At 41.7% G+C, this 23,938-nt stretch overlaps 1 protein-coding gene across 10 annotated transcripts in view; it reads right to left on the bottom strand.

The window, feature by feature from the left end:
• The window catches only part of bcl9 (BCL9 transcription coactivator), a 108,002-nt gene that overhangs the window by 35,513 nt on the left and 48,551 nt on the right, over window positions 1-23,938 (bottom strand). For 4 of the 10 annotated variants that reach the window (XM_083523057.1, XM_083523058.1, XM_083523062.1 and 1 more), the window contains one exon: window positions 7,871-8,062. The gene's annotated coding sequence lies outside the window, so the exon portion shown is untranslated. Of the gene's footprint in view, window positions 1-7,870; window positions 8,063-11,158; window positions 12,032-12,421; window positions 12,451-23,938 lie in introns of those variants that run through there. The other 6 variants (XM_083523056.1, XM_083523053.1, XM_083523055.1 and 3 more) reach the window with 6 other exon arrangements.

Raw genomic sequence — 23,938 nt, 5'->3', positions numbered from 1 at the left:
CAGCGCTCGCCAAATTTACGAGGGCATATGACGACATGAAACTCGCAGCATGATTGTACTGTAAAACATGGTAATGGACAATATTTTTAGCTCTGAAACTGAAAGCAAGAACACAGAAAATGTGTCTCTTTCTCCATCGCTTTCTCACACACACACACACACACACACTCGTGGTCTGAGTCATAGCTACATGACAAATGACAGATAGGCTTAGGCATTTGACTGGCAGACTATTGCAGCATAGACTTGACATTTGCATGCATCCAAAACATCGAGTGTCCTCATGTACATACATGCACATGCACTTCGAGGGGAAACCGTCTGATGAGCATGCAGGAGTGACGCATACTGATGTGAAAGCGCAAGGAGAGCTTCGTTTTAACCACAACAGCATTCCACACACGTTCAAACAAACCTGTTCAGCCAATTAATTATTTATTTATTTATTTATATATTTATAGATAGATAGATAGATAGATAGATAGATAGATAGATAGATAGATAGATAGATAGATAGATAGATAGATAGATAGATAGATAGATAAAATATTAATCTGTAACACGTTAAGAGACTGAAAGTGAGAGAGAGGGTAAAAAGAAAATATAAATGAAAAGAGAGACAAAGAAAGGACAACAGAGAGAGAAAGAGAGCAGGGGAAAGTGAAAGAGAAAATGAAGGAAGAATATGAGCCAGACATGGAGAGAAACACAAACACAGGGACAGACCAAGACAGAAAGCAACAAAGGGAGACATGTTTTCCAAGTCCACCCCCTCCAGCCTTGCTTCTGATAGACAGACAGACGGAGAAATGAAGAGAAGAATGATACACTGTTAATGGCAGATGGAAAGGTGCGTTATTTGATGAAACCCAAGGATGAGTGATGAATAAAACAAATGGCTGCTCAGAGTGGGGGGAGAGTCAAATAAGAAAAATTAAGAAAATAAACAAGTAGCTCTTGGAGATGGTGGGATGAAGAGAAAGAGAGAGAGGGGGAAAGGGAAGAGGAAGGAGAAGGGTTGTGTGTGTGGTGTGAGAGGAACCTGACAGAGCAGCCTGTAGACTGACAGCAGTTTAAAGCCATGTTTTTGGGCTGTCAGCCCACTAGACAGCCAACATTCGTCTTCATCATTATCCCAATCCTCTCCGTTCTACCAGTACAGCCATCTCCTCCACACACACAAACACACACACACAGATGGATAGAGCAGAACAATGTTGGCATGCGGCTGATCAGAGAGTGGCCTCATCTCATCCCGTGTTAAGACAAATTCCAATTTGGTATGGTGGTGATTTTTACACGTAGCCGTCTTACAGCACATCTTACTGCTTTTCGGTTCTACCGTCCCGTCCCACATCTCAAACAAGAGGACGGGGCCGAAAAGAGAAACCGAGGGTAAGAGGGAAAAGAGGATGGAAAGGGGGGAAAATGTAAAGAAGGGAAAAGGGAAACCAAGAAGTAAGAATAAGGCAGAAAACGGAAAACAGGGGGAGGGGGAGAAAAGAACAGAAAAGGAAGAAGGAGAAGAGAAAGAAAAAAGGAACACAGACATGAAGGAAGGAAAGAAACGTAACCGAAATCTTTACTTTGCATGAAATTTAAGTCAGACGTGAATACAAATGATATATAAATGTATTTTCTCTCGGAGTTATTCTCAGCTACGCACAGTCATCTCCTGTCCCTTGTGCCAGAATGGAAACACAACAGTTACTGCACACTAGGTTTAATAACTTAAGTGGAAACTCGAGTACTTGTTGGAGAAATGCCCACTTCCCTCCTCCAAGACGGGCTCCATTTCCGATTTCCCAGGAAGCCCAGTTAGATGGAAAAACGAGGACGGTGTGCACGTATCGCCCCCCCCCCCCCCCCCATGTCCTCGATTCAACATGCCATGGAAGTCAGAATTCCCAGCGCTTTCTTGCTTCATAACGCCTGGAGAGTTTCCAAGCGTGTCTGCTGAAAGCTGCCCAAACCAGAAGTGAACTCGGTAACCTCCGTGAGATGACTGCTCTCTCTCCCTTCTTTTCTCCGTTCCTTCATTCTTCACAATACCTCTTTTTTTTCCTTTGTTCGCTCGAGTGTCTGCGAGTCCAGCGAAGTTCCCACTCTTCCTCTCCTTCCCGCGCGTGGGCAGAGACGGGCTGCCAAAGGCTTTGGCGCCACGCGGGCATGATGTCAAGCCGCCAGCTGGTGAGAGGGCTGATGTGCACTGGCACGTAACGGCGCACGTGCGCGCGCATGCACCCTCTTAGTCCCTCTCCAAAGCGTGCTTCACAGATGCTCTTTATAGTCAAACCCCTTCACATGAATAACACGCACGCGCTCACAAAAGAAGTATCAGCACAAGTCATCAGGCGACACAGAGGATGTGTTCAGACATGGCCCGGGCCTAAACCCAGCAAAACCAACCAGAGCGAACACGAGCGTTCCAGTTTGCAGGCCAGCAGAAATTATTAGCCAATGGTTTTTTTTTTCCCTTTCAATAATTGCCCTTTTAAAGGCACAGCAGTGTTCGCAATTAAAACACACACGGTGAAGTCCAGCAAAACCGGTTAAATCCAGGCAAGCTGGACGTGCGCACACACACACACGAGCACGCTTACTTCCTGGCACACTGGTGAAGTGACACAACCTGCTCCTGGCATGGAGAGAACACGCTGGCGCAGCTGGACCTTTCCATAACCCAGAGAAGTTGGCGAGCACACACACACACACACACACACACACACACTTCATCTGAAGAACCGGGGAGGGAGAAAGAAATCTGCCTTGTTAGCAAATAGGAATATTTGAGGTAAAAGGATTTTAAACAGGAACCTCTGGTGTTCAAGCTTCTCGTTTCCACAGGAACTGAAGAGCATGCAGTCAAAAAACTAACATCAGAATAGCCTTAGGAGAACATAAGCTGGGAAATGTGCATACAAAAAAGCCAGATTTCAATGAGAGGATGCAATGCTGGGCAGGGGATTGACAGTTTGATCAACAGTGAGACAACAGGCACATTTCCTTCAGGGTTGTGAAAAACAGAAGGTTCTGGAGCAACCCAAATACTGACCCGCTCATCTCCAACGCTGCCATAACCGTACAGTTCAGAAATGAAAACTGGACAATAGACTCTCGTGTCTATTGCAGTGACGCCAGCCAATCACAAGCTTCTGTGGGTTTCTATATGAGGAAAAGGACAGATGCATTTCAGCACCGTGAGCAGCGGTTCCTGAGGTTACGCTGCCTTCACGTGTCTCAGAGGAAGCGGTGTCCGCGTTCACGTAAAGCCGACCTCCTTCTGGCACAGGTTAAGGTTCCTCAGGCACGATCAGATATTTCATCATAAACTTCGATGGGCCATTTCTTCAGAAATAAAATGTCCAGGTATGTCCAAGTGATTACAAATATTCTGGGTCCTTCAACCCCCCAGATATCGTTGTTGCAGAGCTACTAGTGATATCCATCCAGATTGACAAATGTTTTTGGACACCTGACTTTTCCAGCCACATGTGGTTCAAGTTGGAGGCAGACAATTGTATAGGACGTCTTTGGAAGGCGTAGGGTTACATTCCCCCCAGTAGGAAACCCAAACCTGTTCCAGCATGAGACAGTCAGTTTCATGAATATATGATTTACATGGTTTCGAGTGGAAGATCTTAAGTGGCCTGCTGCAGAACTCTGACCTCAAATCTACTGAAAACTTTTGGGGTGAATTGGAACGCTGACTGCATCCCAGACCTCCTCACCTCACCTACATGAGTACCTGACTGTACTTTTACGGATGGATGGACAGATGGACGGATCTTTTAACTGCATCATATAAAATATTTCAATGGTAATCAAACACCATTGACGAATTTTTTCCTCCAATGAAGTTTGAAGTCTCAAATCAAAAACGTGGAAAACACTGACCAATCTGAGCAAACTATAGACTTCAAATGCAAAGTGCTCATAAGAATACATGCTGTCTGTCTCCATCACGGGTAAAAACGTTCAAAGAAAACGAAGACCCGTCAGGCTACAATATCATCAATTACATGCAGAACATCGAATCTCACGAATCTAAACATACAGACAGAGCAAACAAAACTTTGATAGAAGAAGATAAACAACAACAAAAGTGTTCATTCCTCAAACTTTGTCTTAACTAGACAATGACAGCTACTACTTTTGTGCCAAGTCAGTGCTAAAAACATATCAAACTGGACAGCAGCCTGGAGCTTTCACATGTCTGGTAATCTAGCTAAGAAATTTAGAGTTCGTCCACGACAAGACTCTGGATTGTCTTCAAAATCTATATAAGTGTTTCTGCAGGTCTTACAATATCAAATTTAAGGCTTTTGAAGACAATTAAGAAAGAAAGTTCAGACCTATATAACATCGAAAACACACAAATACGTCATCAACTGTCAAAGTCATACGTTCATTTGTTTCAAGTTTTGCACCTCTCCATAGCTAAAATGAATTAATCTATTTTACGATTACAGAAATCTGATTGGCTGTTGCATGTTGGACCCATTTGCAAACATACAGCCTGCTGATGGGCTTAGAAATACCACTATCTGTTCGAGATAAAGAGCTTGGTGGGTTCAATCTTTAAATGACAAAAATTAAATGACAAAATAAATAAATGATAAAATAAAATTTCAGCAAAGCAGCTCACGGCCACCGTGTGGCAATTAACAAACTATTAGCAACACTGGTGAAATTTAAGCTTCGAGTAGCTATGAAAAGAGTCGCTATGAAAAGCTCTTCTCGAGCAGAACAGATGTTTGCACGAAAATGTGAGTCAGGCAGTTCATTTACCGAAGAATCATTTAATATTAATGATTTTGTGCAACTCAAACACCTGGGTGGCAAACAAAAAACCCAGAACATTTTAATGGTACTAACAAACATACAGCACCAGTAAGACCTTTCTGTACATGGACAATGCTGCAATCCGACAAAGATTTCTGAGTTTCTATACAGTGTGTAGTGTAATATATATATATATATATATATATATATATATATATATATATATATATATATATATATATATATATATATATATACATACACACATACATATATATATATATATATATATATATATATATACACACATACATATATATATATATATATATATACACACATACATATACACACACACACACACACACACACACACACACACACACACACACACACACACACACATATATATACATACATATATACATACATACACACAATATACACATACATACATACATACATCCACCCACCCACCCACACTAATAAACCAAAATCCTAACACCGATTTGCATTGTACACACAGAAAATAGACTGTTTATATTAATATTCTATGATGATAAATCTAAGCCGTTTGTCTGTTTGACCCTGGAGTCCTATGAATTCATGGCAAGCTTTGGAGGAAAAAAAAAATCCTCTTCAGCCTGAGTCAGCCTTTACGAATGGAATTTCCGTTCTTCCAGAAGAAACTGGTTTGTTTGAGCAAGACTGGCTGACACCGAGCTCCAAGTATGCACATTAGAATCAGGACCAGATAAGTAAACTTCATTAATTGGTTTCTGGGTGATCTGTGTGCAGATTTAATTGAGCCCAACGAAACATGGCTTACATCATTCTGAAGAAAGAGAACGAGTATCTATTACATGTTGTTGGGTCGAAGTGGCGAATGTAAACAATGAGGAAAAAAAGGAAAAAAAAGTGCAGTGATTAAAGCTGTGGCTTGAGCTTTTAAAGGGGTCTTACGGAAGATCGTGTAGCGCTCCTTCTCGCCAGTTCATTTGAATAGCGGTTAATTAGCAGCTGTACATAAGCTGAACGCGTCTTAAACGCAAACATCTTAATGGGAATGATGCAGTTAATCAAACAGTGTGGAAGTAAACGAGGCTAGCATAGGCATAGGCATAGGACCTGCTCGCAATTAGCACACGCACCATGCAACCTGCCCCCCACACACACACAACCATTAGTTGAAGATAGAGTAAGCAAAGTCAGTAGCAGTGATTAAACCTATGTCTTGTGAGAAAGAGAGGAACACAGAGAGGGAATGTGTGTGTGTGTGTGTGTGTATGTTTGACAGTAATGAATGGATGCAGGAGAGAGGGTGAGGCCTTGGAACTGACCTGCAGACAGAAACCGTCTGCACTGTCCATAGGGTGCTCAACCCGGTCGGCGAATGACACCCCCACCCCCCCATCCCGGTCCCTCCACACGGAGACTTTTCCTTCCTGATATGTTTCATAATATACCTTCTAATACAGAGGTAGACTTCCACCAAGTAAAAAATAATAATAAATAAAACAAAAATTTATAAAAATACACACGTTCTTGTTCGGACTAAACTTGTAAAAACACACAGCTGACTGTAAACAATGTTGGTAATTACTGCTACAAAAGAAAAAATAGTCAACAGATTGCAATTAAACTGGTCCTATTTATTGTTTTTTGTTTAGTTTTTTTTAACAAATATGACCAGAGTGGCAAACTACTGCTTGGAGTAATTGCAGCTGAAGAAAAAAGGAAAAAGTAACCGACATCAGCAACGCTTTTTTTTTTTTTTTTTAACATTCATATTGTTCTCTCTCTACTTCAAAGCATTTTTTTCCCCATTCATCTGTAACCATGATTACTTCATTTCTGGACATGAAAACTGCTCATTGGTAAATGATAAATCACCATTTTTAAATAATACATCAATTTTATTTATTTATTTGTACGTCAGTTTTAACAATGAACACTGCATCAAAGCAGCTTTACAGAGATCTAGTGGTTGTGAAGTTTTATAAACAAGTTTACAATTAAGTGTCCACACTGTTTATGTTTAATAATTAAAAATAAATAAAAACAAGTTTTTTTTCTTTCCTCTGTTTCTGCCCTCAGTTTACACTGGGACGCCATTTTCAGTGAACGGTAACGTGGCTCTTTGAAAGAAAAAGAAAAAAAAAATGCTCTCCAAAGTGGAACAACCTGAAAACGGCATTTTCGTGTCTGAGACTTTGGAAAACCATGATGCATTTTAGTCGTGTGACGGCGCCTTTCCTCTGCGTATCGGAGAGCCAGAGAGTAAATAACCGCGGGGTGGAGATGACGCGGGATGTAGCGTCTTACATTTTGCACGCGCAGTACAGGAACATAAGTGTTTTTAGAAGTTTCGTGTGGATGAGCAACTTTTGGGAACCGATTGAAAATGAAGTGGACGCAAAGCGTTTTTAGACGAGTCCGGTTCAGTGTAGACGTCGCCCAAGTTACTTCCTTATGATTGTACGTTCGTCCCTAATAAGTGAGCCACTGCCGACTTTGCATGGAAGAAACCTTGAGAGGAACCAGATTTAAAAAGGGACCCCATCTTCATCTGGGTACAGATTACTGAATACCTGCCTATACGCTACAACTCATTCGTGCATTACAAATTCACAAAATTGTTTTTCCCCCCCACACCAGAGTCTATACTCATAGTTCGCAAGTCAAGGCGCATTTCAAGGCGTTTTTAACGACCACACGAAGCGATACTGCCTCAAACCTGCTGCCCTGACAAACTATCAAAAATACTGCTTAAAATCTCCAACATAATACTCAGCAAGAGAAGCTAGCTGCTCGCAGCACACGATGGAAACCAACAAACATCATAAAATTTAAAAAGTCCCATAAAGCCCCTGATGTTGTTTACTCATTTCTATTAAGAGAAAACCAACACACACACACACTAACAAAAACGGTATCGACTCTATAAACGAACAAAGTCAAAACTCAGCATTCAATCGCAAGCGCTTTTTCTCTACAGAATCCTCCTTGTATGCAAATGCAGAATATTCAAACTCTTGTCGAGCACGTGACCGATTTTGGGTGTGTGGTGGTGCGCTTACTTTACCTCGAATGACCTCGAGGTCTCAAAATCTCCGGCTCCTCCACATCTGAAGTGACTTCCAGAAGATCCCCTTTTATCGTGCGTGTGTGGGGATGTGGAGTAAAACCAGTGTGTGAACTGATGGATTGAGGAACAAAGGTGCGGGGAATCGGGTCGAGTGTTGGAGATTAGAGCTGCTCTCTCTTATGGAGAAACCTATGGAAGACATAAATGAAGGAAGGTCAGCATTCCATTCTAGTGACGTGGTTCATAGAAACCCCCATTGAAAACAACGCATTTTTGTACAATTCAGCTGCCACATATTAAATACACTATTGGAGAACATGAGTAGTTACAGGGTTCTCAGGGTTTGTTAAAATAGACAGGAGCAACATATTTCTTTGACCTCCAGGTCCATTGTAGGCATGGAATACAATACCCACCACGATTTTAATTTCCCCCCCAACACACACACACACACACACACACACACACACACACACACACACCACTGAGCTAAAATAACTTCCAGCCTATAAGTACAGAAACATGGTCACGTGAAGTCAAGAAAAATTTTAAAGTGATGGTACCAAAAATTACTTCGAGTCCAGAAAACACTAAATATGAACCCAAAAAAATGTGGCCAAAAAATATAAATTGCCTCCTGAACCAAACACTGATTAAAAAGTGCCATCGTTCATGTCCTTGTCCAGATCGGTGTTAAAAAAAGGAAAAAAAACATTAGGGGTTCAATGAGGTTCTAATACCCGCGACAATCCACACAGCGGATTTAACCGTGCATGTGAGACCCGCAGACCTACCAGGACAAAATGCCATGTCCCCATGGCTGTCCCCATGGCCCCAAATCCATCAGGATGCGTGCCAAGGAGAAGCGAACGAAACCCCGGAGAACTCGCCACATTTGAACCCACTTAACATATCCCACCACATGCTAATCGCAAAAAAAAAAAAAAGGCTATGGCAGCAGTTATATGAGCAAGTTTGCGGATGGATGCAGCAGGTATTCCATTCAACATCACACACCAGAACCTAAAAGACACTCCTTCGACTTTGCTATGAACTGTAGAAGAAATAAAAACAACCCCGATCTCGTGTAATATGATGAGGAGGAACTGGTAGAAGAATTCGAAGGGCAGGGCACACCTGTCATTTCCATGTCCATTTCCATATCTTATTATTTCCTACCTATTTTGTTTCTTGCTTCAAGCCGCAGCACTGAATCAATGTTTATTTTGTGTGAAAGGCATTTAGCAAAAGCTGGTGCTTTCGGAGATATTAATACAATTCAACTTACAAACAGGAACACAGCGCGAGAGTAAGCTATACGATAGCAAAGAGGCCTGAAATCATGACGTCATAACGGTATAGCCGACGCACTAGATTTCTTACAAGAGGATACACTAATGTATGGTGGACAGTGGGCAAAACACAGATTTTTGACATGTAATCTCTGATTTATACAAATCCACAGCATTGAGTTCGATGTACCCCTAAAAAGGTACACCATAAAATATAATTAAAAAAATATTAGTGATTAATGAATCCGGTACATTAGCAGCACATTAACAACGTCCCTAAATCTGAAGCGCCAGAGCTTCTTTTCTTAGTCACCGTTTTAATGGCAAGTATCATTTTAACGAGAAATCCATTATAGCAATAGCGGAACAAAAAACAATAAATAAATAAAAAACGCAAACATTAAAAACTAAAATGCAATGCAGTTGCAAAGCAACACAGAAGACACTCAGCTCCGCTTGTTGGAGATCCTTCAGAAGTGAAGAACGATGGTATTAAAGTGAAACCCAATCTCTATAGGCAGAGTTGAGAAGACTAAAGCGCTGCTGCATTGCTCTTTCGCAAGAGTACAAACAGCATTGTGGGTAATGTAGGCAACGGACCAAAATAGAGCACCGTGTCAAGAAAGATGCAGCACACTAAAAAAAAAATACAAAACTAAATATGAAATCTCTTAGATGAATATGCTAATTCAATTCGCTTCATCGTTCCGAAGTAGCGGACCAGGACGGGCTCGCCGACTTCCCCAGCTTCCGACGTGCACGAACCAAAACGGTTCTGCCAACGTTGTCCCTGACATACCGTGCCAACGCCACCTTCCCTTCCGTAAAACCCAATCTCTAAAAACTTCTGTTTCCACTTTCCAAGGAATTGTACAATCCTTTCTCTAAGAAAGTTACAAATCTAATGAGCAAATAAGAGGTGACTTTAAAAAAAAAATTCTTCTCTCAGAGGCCAAACCAGCATGAAGACCAGAGCTTGCAGTCACATGTGCCTGTGATTTGCATAGGACAGGGTTTTTTTTTTTTGGGGGGGGGGGTGATGTATTGAAACTAGTTGTTGTTTTGTCATTACTTTAGAAAGATAAACCCTCCGTAAAAGTGTGGCTTCTGCTGAAATGAAAACTGCTCAGACCCAAAGCAGAAACCACACACACAAGCATGGACTCCTTTAGGTTTATTGCGTAGCATGACATGAATTATGACAAAGTCACTATGAGGGGGAAATATTTTGGTGCTTGATTGGATCAGTCCATGTTGGGAAGGAAATGTAATGGTGGTCTTATTGGGAGCAGTGGTGGAGGGAGCAGGAGCAGGCCAGTACTCTGGAGTCGATGAGGCCACGCTCAACAAAACATCGTTTGTTTTGTAGGCTAAAGCGAAAGGCCATATTCAAAGCAGACATTTCCCTCTTCAGGAGCACAGGTAAGGAAATAAAAGGCGCCTGCAACTCTCATGACTTGTTACTAATTATAGAAAACTTTGCTTGGAAAGATTTTTCAGATACTTAGTTAACAACGAAGTGCGGTAACTAAATCCAGAGACGGCCTGAGAGACTTCCTCCTGCTGGGATTCTCCACACGGGACAACAACAAAAAAATAAAGCCTGGAGTCTGTTTTATAGGAGAAAAGATACGTTTTAGTTTCTAAAAAGATGAATTAGTTTACAATATCTAACTCGAAGTGGTGAAAACATTTCCCTTAAACATCTCGACTTGCAAACCCGACTTCAGCTAAACTCTGAAAAAGAGTGAAAAACGTTGCATGGTTGAACTTCTAACACCAGAACAAACTTCACACTTATCTTCTAGCTATTTTTTCAATGTTGGGAATTTGTTCATTTGACTCTTTTGTGTGTTTTATAAGGAGAGTTAAACGCAGGGCCGTGGGGTTGAATGGGAGTAAAGCCAAACGTGTTTACCGGCCGATGAGCGCGGTGGAGAAAGTTAGAACCGACAATAGAAAAAAACAAAACAATAAAAGAACCGAATCTTACCGTATAGATTCTATTATCATTCACACACACATACATACACACACACACACACACACACACACACACTGGGACACGCGACTCTACTCCAGCCAAAAGTCTTTCCATTCCTTAGGTGCAATTAATAAAAAAAAAAAAAACATTTAGAAAGTGTTGTGGCACGAAAAGAAAGCAATTAGTCGCTCCTTCACTAAATCCATTCCTCATAAAAAAAAAAAAAAGTGAAGTATTCCACAAACCGAGATCTTCTCCTTCTCCACCTCTCTCTCTCTCTCTCCACCAACAATTATAATCCTCGAGGTAAGTCGCCCATTTTTGCCGAGAAAAAAAAATGTTTACGACCAAACAAAGAGCAGCTGCAAAGAAGAAAACAATCCAGAAGAATCAGCGCAAAGAAAAAAACAATCTCAGCTTCCAAAGGGGAAGACCGAGTGGAGCTACATAACTGCTCCGAGACTCCAAAAAACTTGTACAGCCTTCTCTCTCTTCTTTTTCCTCCCCTCCCTCTCTCTCTCTCTCTCTCTCAAAGAAGTTGTTCCTGTTTCGCCAAAGGCTGGGGGAGGGGTGCTGCTGAACAGCAGGCTCCTACTAACCCAGGCGGGAGCACAAAAAGCCCAGCTCCAACCTCAGCCTGGATATCTGTGTGTGTGTGTGTGTGTGTGTGTGAGGGGGGAAATGGCGGCGATCATGAAATCCAACGCTTTAAAAACGGCAACCTTTTCTTTGTTGCTGTTTTTGTTTTCTATCAGTGTGAGAGATGATATCGAGCCCGCGATGTCAGGAATAGCATTGTATCGGGTAAAACCGCCAGCAGCAGGGCTGCTACAATGTTGCATTTTGGGCTTTAGATCTTTTGAAGATCAAACAACACGCCGCCGAACACACGGCTGATCTCTGTATGTGTGTGTGCTGTGGGATGTTCGGGAGCTGTTACACACACGTATAGAAAACGGCTCGATGTTGGCAAAATTCTTGCGCAATCGCTTGAGCCGAAAGAAGAAGAAGAAGATCGGCACCCCCCCCCCCCCCCAACATTCCTAACACTCCAAAAGCAATTCCTCAACACCACGTTTTTTTGGCCCATCAGCTCATGTTGTGTTAACACTTCGAAACGCAAAGACGACGAAGAGACACGGAGACACCATGTTATCACCTTCACCGCACCGGAAATGTGCTGCTCGGAACCTGCATCAATCACTGGTACACTGACTGCTACCTGTAAGATCCTCAGCAGAAAAGCAAAAAAATCAGCCCACAGCCACTTACATGGGGTTTATTTCGCTAGGAAAGTCCTGCTGACGTGAGCTGGTTTCCCCCCTACATACATCCTTAATGGTTCAGTCCACGCTGCACGTAGCAGCTCTGGGTCTACAAGTACAAATCACTATACAGACTTACATCGACGATATCGAAATTTCAATAACATTTGCGCCACATAGGAGTCGGTAAATTAGATATCAGATCCAAGTTTGTGTTCGGTTCTGTAATTAAGGCTGATTACGACTTAAACGTGCTGGAAAGTGAAAGGTAAACGTGTACACTTTCACAATTTCTAACCCCAAAAAGTCCCTGGGAAACCACTGCTGTTTAACATGCAACCCATATTTATATTTTTATATAGGTGACAAATAATTAAATGAATTTAGATGGTCAGTGTCAGTTAATTGGTTTCTCCCAGGTAATTATTTTATTCAAGTCAAATGCATTATGACCATAAAAACCTAAATGCGCAGGTGGACCGTGCTGCACCATGAGAACGATATTTTGATAATAAATATTTAAAGAATAAAGTTTGGGTGCATGTGAATGGGAGAAAATTTTTTTTTATCCCCGTTTAGTCGTAGTCATTTCTCTCCCTTTTCCAATTCCTGCTGCATTATTTAGGTTGTTTAATCTGCATGATAACAGCATGTTCTTCCCGCAATGCAAATAAAAGCACCCCCTCTTCAAGAGTTGCTACTCATAAGGTGGCTCAGTATGCTTGGATGAGACCCCTCTTGCCCTTTCATACACATGAACTCCAAGATGCTTGTGACACATACACTTAACAACCAGAGCCACTTGTGTTCTTTCAGATTCCTGGCCAAGGAGGTTTTTTGTTTGCTTGAGGTATAGAAGATACAAAGTAATAAACGTTTCATAAACACATAATTGTGTCTCTAGTCCTGGTAAATATGCTGTATGGGTAAAAGTATTGGACCTCACAAACTTGTTCCAGCATGACAATGCCCCTGTGCACAAAGCCAGCTCGATGAACATGGGTTAAAGTGGAAGATCTGGAGAGGCCTACTACAGAGGTCTGACCTCAACCCCTACAGAACACCTTTGGGATGAATTGGAACACCCAGAACCCCAGACCTTCTCACCTCACCTACATCAGTAAATGGTTTTTCTACCGCCCATGTGGCACATATCTCCACAAGCACGCACCAAAATCAGGTGTTCAAAAACTTTTGTCCATACAGCTGGACAATTAGAACTCAATTACACCTATTGGTCATTTAATCAGTTCTTGTAAATGAAGTGGGCGGACAAACGTAAATGCAATTTTGTGAGAACGGTGAACTTTTCTAGAAAACATTTTTCACATCACAAGCAAATCCCGTTCCATCTCAGGCTTTCTGAACCTCATCTCAATTCCTATAATTGTGTCTCTTTTTTTTTAAAGCATGAGAGCTGACAAAAGCAGTGGCACTGCAGAAAACAATTAGCCATCTTTCCTCAGACTTCTCCTCCCCTTCATTTTGAGGTTTGTTGGTTTGAACCAAAACAAAGTGTCCAGCAAGAAACACTTCAGCAACTCGGCTCATGCCATGAGTCTGCTGCGAAAGTTCTCACCCTCTCAATGGTAGCAAAATCACATGCTTTTCCTTCTTCATGACTGATGGAGTAAATGCAGTGCTGCACTCATTCGACTTCCTTCGAGCAGTGCGGAAGCATCGCCGGCGCACCCAGCGAGCCGGGAAAAGTTCAGGGAGAAGTACAAAAGAAGTATAGGCAAAACGGAGTTGTGCAAAATCTGTGACCGTCTTACAAGTAAGCAAGCGAACATCTGCTAGGAATTCCCAGAAGATCAAGAAGTGTTGATTGATCATATTGTGAACTTTTCTTATGCTGGAGCGTTGCACGTTCGATCGATCACAGAAAGAAAGCAGTTTCTCGGCCCATCGTGCAACTGTCCTTAAAAGATCTTACTTCTTTCACTGGCTGTTTGTATTCAGTTGGGCTCGTTTGACCAGGTGAGAAGATGATTCCTTCTTCTTCATTATTAGAATCCCATCACTTGCCTTTCAGACAAAGTCCACCTTATAACACTCCTATCGCATATTGTTTCCCACTATACACTGTGTGGACAAAAGTAGTCGAGACACCTGTCTTTTCCATCCGTAACCGTTTCCTCATTCAGACTCTGACCGCCTTCAAAAGCCTTCCTCAATCATAAGAAGATTTTTCCACTGTGATATTACTCACAAGGTTACCGAAAACGTTCCAGGATCTCCAAACCCCCACCCCGATTAATTAGTTTCAGCGCTACTGGAGATGGACAGAAATTATTAGAACAGTTGGAGCCACACAATTGTATACGGATGCAGAAACATGACATTTTTCTTTCACTTGAGCTAGGAGACCCAAACCTGCTCCAGCATGACATTGAACACAAAAGCCAGCTCCATGAACATCTGCTTTACAAGGAAGGGCTGGAGTGGAAGATCTCGAGCGGCTTGCTATAGAGCTCTGCCCTCAACCCTTATGACTGAATGATCTCCATGAGCACACTCCGAAATCTAGTGGAACATCTTCCCAGAAGAGTGGAGGTTTTTTATAACAGCAAATGGAGACTAAATGAGTATCGGGATGTTCAAAAAGCACAAATCCTATGATCAGGTAACTTTTATCCATATAGCAGTGCTGGATGAAATATAAATGTACTTGAGTAAAATATGACTTCAGTAAAAGTTTTTCTTTAAACCTAAGTATCCAAAGGTACTATGATTTATTACGGCTATAATGTTCCTATTATCATTTTTGCTTAATAAACTTGTGTGTTTATGAGGGTCCCTGGTGGTCTAGTGGTTAGGATGCGGCGCTCTCACCGCTGCGGCCCGGGTTCGATCCCCGGTCAGGGAACCAACCCCAGCCACTCTTAGTGCCGGTCCCAAGCCCGGATAAATGAGGAGGGTTGCGTTAGGAAGGGCATCCAGCGTAAAAACATGTGCCAAATCAAACATGCGGAGGATCCGCTGTGGTGACCCCTAACGGGAGAAGCCGAAAAGTAAGTTTACTTATGTGTTTATGTGAAAAGACTCGAAAGTTCCTCTCAGCACATCGATCTGTTACTAGAATGATATTAATAAGTCAAACACTGATTGATATTAAAATGATCATGAGCTCAAACCTTAAAAATATAAATAAATCAATAAATTGAGGCCACAAGTGTTATGGCAGGTGACAGTCAGGAGTTTCTACCATCGTTTATTCCTCTCAAAATGTTCTGCTTGCTGTTGAACTGATGCTGAACTGTATGTTAGTGTAAGTAAACGCCACCAAGCGCCAATCAAAACAAGTCTAAAACAGATCCCTCAACCCTGATTGGTCGATTGCTGTGTGTTCGACCAGTTAAGTTTTTATCCGCTCGTGAATAAAAAAGAACGACTGATTTCCCAAAATGTAGTAAAAATTCAGATATTTGACTTTGAAATGTAGTGAAGTGAAAGTAAAAGTCTTCCCAATTGGATTGTAAAAAACCTACTTAAGTACAGTAACGAATTGCATGTACTTGGTTACTGTGCCCCACTGGTAATACAGTGTATGTCACAGAATAACAATGGTATGTAATTAGTTGTTTGCTGTGAAGGTAAGCAGTTTTTGGCCTCACTAATTCCAGGCTCTAGTGAAAGCTGAACTTTTGGATTGTGCACGTGTCCTTGCTACAGCTGAGGTGTCAGCAGATTCATCGCGACAGATGACCATCTGCTCTTGCTCTTCTGACCTTTAACCTCACCTATAGGATCACTTGCTATTGGTTAGTTACTTCTTCGGTTTCTTGTGAAAGGAGACTCAGTGACTCTCAGCGAGCATTTTAAAGTTATTTAACCAGCGAATGTTGGATTTTCTACCTAACAACAGTTGCGTTTTATATATATATATTTGCATTACTGCATGTTGCAACACGAAGCGCAAACATTATCCTATTCCTCCGGGATGATTTTATAAGAAACACACTCCGCGAGAGGATGAACGATCCAAAATAATCCCATAAATAAAAAACAGTACGGAGCGAAACGCGACTGAGGCAACGTATTTAAACAACACGATATCTCTAGCTAGAAATAGCACACAGAAGGGAGCAAAGAAAAAGGGAACACAATTGTTCTGATTCTGCCAACAACTGAACGCTACCCGAATGGTCCACGTGCACGTTTCTGCGATTAAGGGTGTGCGCATGTGCACGTGTGTGTGTGTAGTGGTGACAACGTTCTCTTTCTGTTCGTAGTAAATGTGAAGGATGTGTGGAGCTCTTGGGATTAACAGCGTTTGTTTGCAATCGAATCCTGAACATGAACCCCTACCACTACATCCACCCAAGAGATCGACACGGAGAGATCGACAGAGAGAGAGAGAGAGCGAGAGCGAGAGAGAGAGAGAGAGAGAGAGAGAGAGAGAAGGCTATACAAGTCCAACCTCAGCATCTCTTTTCATCCATCTGAGGGTATACGCTATTCCCCGAGACGTTTTCCTGCAATTGCGCTCGTTGCTTTTACTAACGTGAAATCCCCCTGAAATGGATATAGGCCATCCATTTATTCCTTTTTCCCCCACGTACATCTAATACACAGAAAAATGCTCCCTTGTTGAAAGGAATGAAAATACCTGTTGATGCTCACCACTGCGAATTCATCGGAAAACAGAGCCATTACCATTTTCGTAAAAAAAAGGGGTCTCGGATGTTTGTGGTCGTTCTGTACGAAAATAGTCACAACGTTGCTCTTTACTGAAGAGCACAGACCAGGTTTTTGTGCTATTTGTTTCAAACTGAAGTTAGATCAATAAATGCATTGTTGGATATAGAGCAGAAGTGCATCTCTTTACAGACACTTTAGGACAAAGGTTCTGGGAGCGATGGTGTTCAGCTAGAACATGTACCAAGACGAGAATCAGCTGATACCCCCGTTTTAGTTTTTGCTATACAAAGGAAAGGAGCGATTTAAAAATACCCTCAAACAACCCTCTTGTTTTTAAGAGTGTATCTGAATATTTGTCCTGCTCTTGCTAAGGCTATGATTTAATGCTAAGATGGACGATTAATCTTGTGTTAAATGTTCTACATAACTCACTGGCTGTCAGTAAGGGCTTTATCCTGGTCAGGGTCGCGGTGGATCCGGAGCCAGGAACACTTCACGTGAGACAGAAATACACCCCTAAGTGCAATGCCAGTTTATCACAGGGCACACAAATTCATACCCTCATGCACACTTAGAGGGCAATTTGTCTTCGCCAATCCACCTACTTACCCGATTAGGAGAAGTGGGAAGACACCCGGAAGCCCATGTGGAAATGAGGAGGACACTTCGAGATGTGGGACGAGTTTTTTTAGTGGAAAAAAAAAGATGAACAGACCAACTTTTCAGTAGATGTTAGTGACTATCCAGCACTCAATATGACTCTATATGTGGTGTTGTGCTGATCTCATAAAATTCACAAAGCCGGAAGTCCCAGGATTACGATTTTCCACTTCCGATTTTTTTCCGATCTTACGCAAAATTTTTCCAAATCTAAAAACGTTTGCGTTTTCGTACGATACGCTGGGATGCTGCCGGGACGTACGCATTTCCCGACCTTGCGGAACGCCTTACTCTCACCATACTTGGTTGGCTCCATGTTTCAAAGCCCAATTTCCTCTCTCGTCGCTCTGGTTTTAAAATCGGCATCGCCGGACACCGAAACACATACATGTATCCTATAAAGTTTATACATTACGGGACTGTAAATTGCCCCAAATTATGTACTGTAACTGATTCAATTATTAATATACTACCCAATACTGAACACCATCTGTTTTAAACTCCTGGATAGGCTTATAAATTATGATGGGGACATCGGAACGCATGTCCATCGTAAGGTGTCGGAGGCTACTGTACTTCCTTCTCAGCGAAAGTTTTTCCATCTGTGACTGTACACTTTACAGCCTTACATTTCTATTTCTACTCCACCTGTTTGTTTCTACGTCCCTGATACAATACGCTATAAAATCTATTCTTTTTAATCTTTTCTCACAAAATTCAATTTTTTTTCATTCTTATTGTAAATAAGACTCCATAAAGATGTCAGGAAATGAGCTGCGAGTTTAGCGGAAGTTTATCATCGCATTCGAAAAAAGAAGCTTCTCCGGTATCCATTCTCACCATGCGTGACTGCAAATAAAAAAAACATTTAAATTAAAAGTATCTCATCCCAAGTCATCCAGTCTAACCAGTATGGTTGTGTAGCCTCCCTCTTCCCAGCGCACCCCCCTCACTACTTTGCTGTTAAGTGCTCGGATACTCTCGCTGCCTACTGGGGTCAAATATCAATTACAAACTCGTCGGCTGAACGAAATGCACTGATGAATTGAAAAAGATATCAATTAGCTTGTCATCAGCAGGCCTCCTAATAACAATCAATTTAACCAGGCCCCATCATTTATTCAGCGCATCAAAGCTATGAATTAAACGCACACACACACCAAAAAAAAAAAAAAGAAAAGAAATCAATACAAATTACCGTATAATTGCTGTTTACAAAATTGAATCGTTCTTTCACTTAACCTGAGTGTGTGAATTGTGGTTGGCTCACAATTGAACATATTAAATATTCATTTGGGCGGACGCGAACCACGTGCGAGTCAGAGGGGGCCGGGGGGCGGGGAGGGGGTGCTCTAGCTTCCAGGTTGCAGTACCTCTCCAAAAAAAAAGAGAGAGATCAGGACTAGATTTTTAGGGTTTGTGCGACATTTTTTTTTTTCCTCCTTCCCGTTGGTGCAGTTCTATCAGCCTGAACGGGACACAAAATCTTTCGACTCGGCACAAATGTCACAGCAAAACAAACTCTCTGCCTGGCCCGCGCTCTTCCTTTTAATTAATTTCCTCCGATTTTGGCAGGGCGCATCGCTCAGTTGTTCCATCCATCTTTCCTCTCACTCTCACTCCGACTCTTTCTGCTTCGCTCCACTCTGCTGGACACTCTGTCATTGTAATAGAAAACATTTCTCTCTCTGTCTCTCTTTCTCTCCAACACACACACACACACACAAAGTTGAATAAATACTGAATGCACTCAAAGAAGGACCATTACTAAGCAACCTGATACTAAACACTGTCATCAGACAATACACACATCTCCAACATCTACAACACAGCAGGAACCAAAATATTCACGGACCCTACAAACCTTCACACACACAACTAACACCTCGATATAAACTAATCACGAACACTAACCCAGACCTACGATGCTCATCCTCTTCCGGTCTTTTCTCCCAAACGAACTAGTCAATGGACAGAAACATTAAGCGGTGTGTAGCATTCCAACACGTCCTCCGAGCCCTGCTTCTGAGATGCAAGATATTATCTTACACCAGAACAAATGCATGTAGTCCTTCAGTAGTAGTAGTAGTACAGGACCGGACCACCAAGGTGGTGTTTATAGGGGTTCTTCTAGAAGTCAGACACTGAACGTGTTTTTTTTTTTTTTTTTTTTTTTTGAAGCTATGGTGGTACATTCTTGGCATGACATCCACCTGCATGCCATCTTTATACCACATTAAAAATGCAGGTGTCCCTTCTGTCATCTATCTTTTAGTGCTCAGGACACCATGGCAGACATGAATCAAGCCTAGTTTTTAAAAAAGTTTTTATGACCATCAAAGTGACATCGACATAATATTAATGCCACGTTAGACAGTTTATGGACCGTATTAAAAAAAAATATATGCTCCACAATCAAGAGGCTGACTTGAACAAAAACTAAAAGTCTCAATACATACCAACTACTGCCCTAAAAAACTATGCTATATTTTTAAAATCTCACTTTCCGCCTTGTTTATTTATGTCATAAGTTTGGGCTTAACACCAAATTCGAACTTAGTATAGTTTATAAATATACTATAGATAGATAGTTCTTTTAGCTTTACCCGTTAGGGGTCGCCACAGCGGATCCTCCGCATGTTTGATTTGGCACGTTTTTACGCTGGATGCCCTTCCTAACGCAACCCTCCTCATTTATCCGAGCTTGGGACCGGAACTAAGAGTGGCTGGGGTTGGTTCCCTGACCGGGCCGCAGCAATGAGAGCGCCGCATCCTAACCACTAGACCACCTGGGACCCTAGTTTATAAATATACTATATGATACTATATTGTTTAGAGCAGTTCCATTGTATTGAAAAGTATGGAGACTGACGATGATAACCGGTGCTCCTCCGACCTCGTGCGATTTCATCGCGGACAGCAAGTTAGAACGAACGTGAAATTCCACACCAAGTACGTTCTGCGACGCTGCAACATATGTGTTGAGACGTTTCGAGTGGCGCTTCAAGACGTAAAAGAACATCGCTGGAAGACGACGAGAGAACAGGAAGACCTTCCACGAGCTCAACCGGAGAAAAACGTGGCGACGATCCGTTCGATTTCACTTCCGCACACGCCCTGCTCGCCAGAGTCCGAAGGTGCTTGACATCCTTCGAACAGAAGAATTCCAGGACGCATTCCAGTGGCAGGAATGCTGGGAGCGCTGTATTGCTGCCGGGACTGTTTTGAAGGTGAAACGTTGATAAATAAGTACTTTCTTGCGAACAGAGTGAGTCTGGAAACTTTCTGAAACCGCCTCATACGTGCAAAGTCGGCGTGTCTGATATGAACATGACTTCATTATACACAGCTTATCTCGTCTATGTGAAAGGAACAATATGAAGTATTTTTCATCGTTTTATTCTGCTTGCTTTGGGAAAGTTATATTTTGGCTGAAGTTGCAGCGATTGATTGTTTTTCCCCCTTATTTCTGAGCTGTGCACCAGACGTGGCCTGGGAAATGTATTAAGCGGAACTCATGGATTAAGAAAGTATTCTGCAACCAGTTCAACTATAAATATTTCAGTGTTTTCAGTATCAACATACAGGAACATCTGTATCCCAGTTTATTCCTACTAAAGTCTAATTAATGACTTTACATGGCAGCAGTACATGAAATCATGCAGATACAGGTCAAAAGCTCGAGGTAATGTGTGTATCTAACATCTGGATGGGGGGTGATGCCAGTGACTTTGGCAACGGCATGTTTGCTGGTTCAGAAACTGCTGATCTTTTAGTTTCCTCAGAATTGTGCAAAAAAAAAAAGGTGAGTTAAGGTCAGAAGATGTCCAGACTGCTTTGAATAGACAGCAAGGATGTGATAACACAAATTACCAATCTTTATATCCATGGTGAGCAGAAAAGCATCTCAGAATGCACAACATACTGATGGGACAGATGGGCTACAGCAGCAGAAGACCCCTATCAGGCTCCACTCCTGTAAAACCGAGAACAGGATTTTGAGGCTACACTGGGACACTGACACTGGTGAATATTAGAAAACTCTCAATGGAAACTTTTTCCTGTGTTGTTTTTTTGAGTCTCCATAAAATGTTTTTTTTTTTCTTTTTTCAGCAATAAATGATGCAACATTAAACCAAAGGGTTTGTCAAAACCCAGTAATATAATAATAAAACCTAATAACAACTAGAGGACACGCGTGACTTGATAGATTAATGACTGTCAAAATGAAGGCCAATGAGACGTCACGATTTCCGTGTTTAATCTTATTTCTTCAGTACACTTGAAACTTTCGCAGGTTTTTACGACTGTACCCTAAGCGCCGAGATTATTGCATTTTTAAGGACTCGAAATGCGTCTTTTTTTTTTTTTAAACCACAAAGAACCTCAAGAACAATTCAAGAAGCTGAAAGGGACCGTTTTGATTTCTTTGTTTGTGTTTTTGAGGTTATTGTGGTGTGTGGTGAACACCTCGGGGAGGATTTCTGGACACGTTAATTTATTAAACAACTCGAAATCTCACATCACGTAGCCAACAAACACACACGCAGGATTAAAATGATACACAGTGATCATTATATGAGATGAATGACCCTTAACTACTATTTACTGAATTCGACAGCTATCTAAAAATTCACCACATAATCATCCTCAAGGAAGCATATTCGGAAATTGTTTCCATGATGCACATGAATCAATGAGTTGAACAACATACACTACATAGACAAAAGTTCGGCCACCTGATCAGAAGATTTATGCTTTTTCAACATCCCGTTCCACATTTAGGTCTCTTTTCACTGTTGTTATAACCTCCACTCTTCTGGGAAGATGTTCCACTAGATTTCGGAATGTTCTTATGGAGATTTGTGCTCATTCAGCCACGAGGGTGTGAGTAAAGTCAGGTACTGATGTGGGTTAAGGAGGCCTAGGGGTGCGTTCCAATTCATCCTGAAGGTGTTCAGTAGGTCAGAGCCACTCAAAATCCTCCAACAGAAATTAAAGTTTACATGCTGGAACAGGTTTTGGGCTCTACATCCGCTACTACATTCAAAGACGTCCTCTAAAGATGAACCATACGGCTGGAAAATGTAACGTACGTTATGTTCGATCACCTCCTCAAATTGTACGTCAGCACTTTTTCCATTTCTGTAACCAGGTCGAATGCTTCCCATAGCTTAGCACTAGCTATTACTGACAAGACGTAGAAGCAAGAGTGGGCTGGACAAAACATTGTAGCTTACATTAACATAGAAATAATAGACATATGCCTGCCCTGAGCCGAGAATCCCACGGAGTAATTCTGCAGGACTGTAGGGAATCTAATTTGGAGCCCTGCGGCGAAACGAATATCGCACGACTCCCAATTACCTTTCGAATGTCACGCCGCTGAATGTAAGTGTTCGCCGAATTGATCATATGGCTCAATAACCGAGGCCTCGATGCTCCAGTATGCTACTAATTAGCGCTGCAAATGATACATAAAGGTGATTTTGGCTTCCACTTTCCCGTCATCTTTTCTTTGGACTAACCGTGCACACACCAAAGCATCAGGCACACACACACACACACACACACACACACACACACACACACACACAAGTCTGTTCCTGGTCTATTTAAAGAGTCTTGGGTATTTTAAATCGACTTTGCGATTGCCATAAAAACAATGGAGGTCTGTGTCAATGAGGAAGTAATGGACAAGTACAAGATTCAATTCAATATTCAACTGCTGGACCCAGAGTTTTTAGATCAGCATGTAAAGGTGCTTTTTTTTTTTTTTTTTTTTTAATCAAACGACAAGCTGAACCACAAAATCTCCTAGTCAGCATTAATGCCAGACTATCACTGGGTCATTGTGCCGACTGAGCCAAGACATGCAGGAAGCAGCAAACAGGAGTGACATCAACGCTCAATTTCAAATCAGTGTGTGACCAAAGTAGTCCTCCGTACTAATACCTCTTTGGTATGAGTGTCATTATTATTATGTCTTTTCAATATTCTTTAAAACCTCCAGACTAGATATCCGTATACATGGTTATAGACAGGTATCCATTCCATCCTTTCCAAAAATGCATGTCTGGTAGAAGCTGTAAACACTGTATGTACACACTCCATGTTGGAGACTAAAAAAAAACAGGTGGAAAATGTTTTCTGGTCTAAAAAAAAAAAAAGACCAATCAAAGAATGTAAAAGTAAAACAGTGCCATGATGATGGGCAACA

Source organism: Silurus aristotelis (genome assembly GCF_946808225.1).
Source record: "Silurus aristotelis genome assembly, chromosome: 20".
Lineage (NCBI taxonomy): Eukaryota > Metazoa > Chordata > Actinopteri > Siluriformes > Siluridae > Silurus > Silurus aristotelis.
This window is presented reverse-complemented; position numbering and strand designations above follow the sequence as displayed.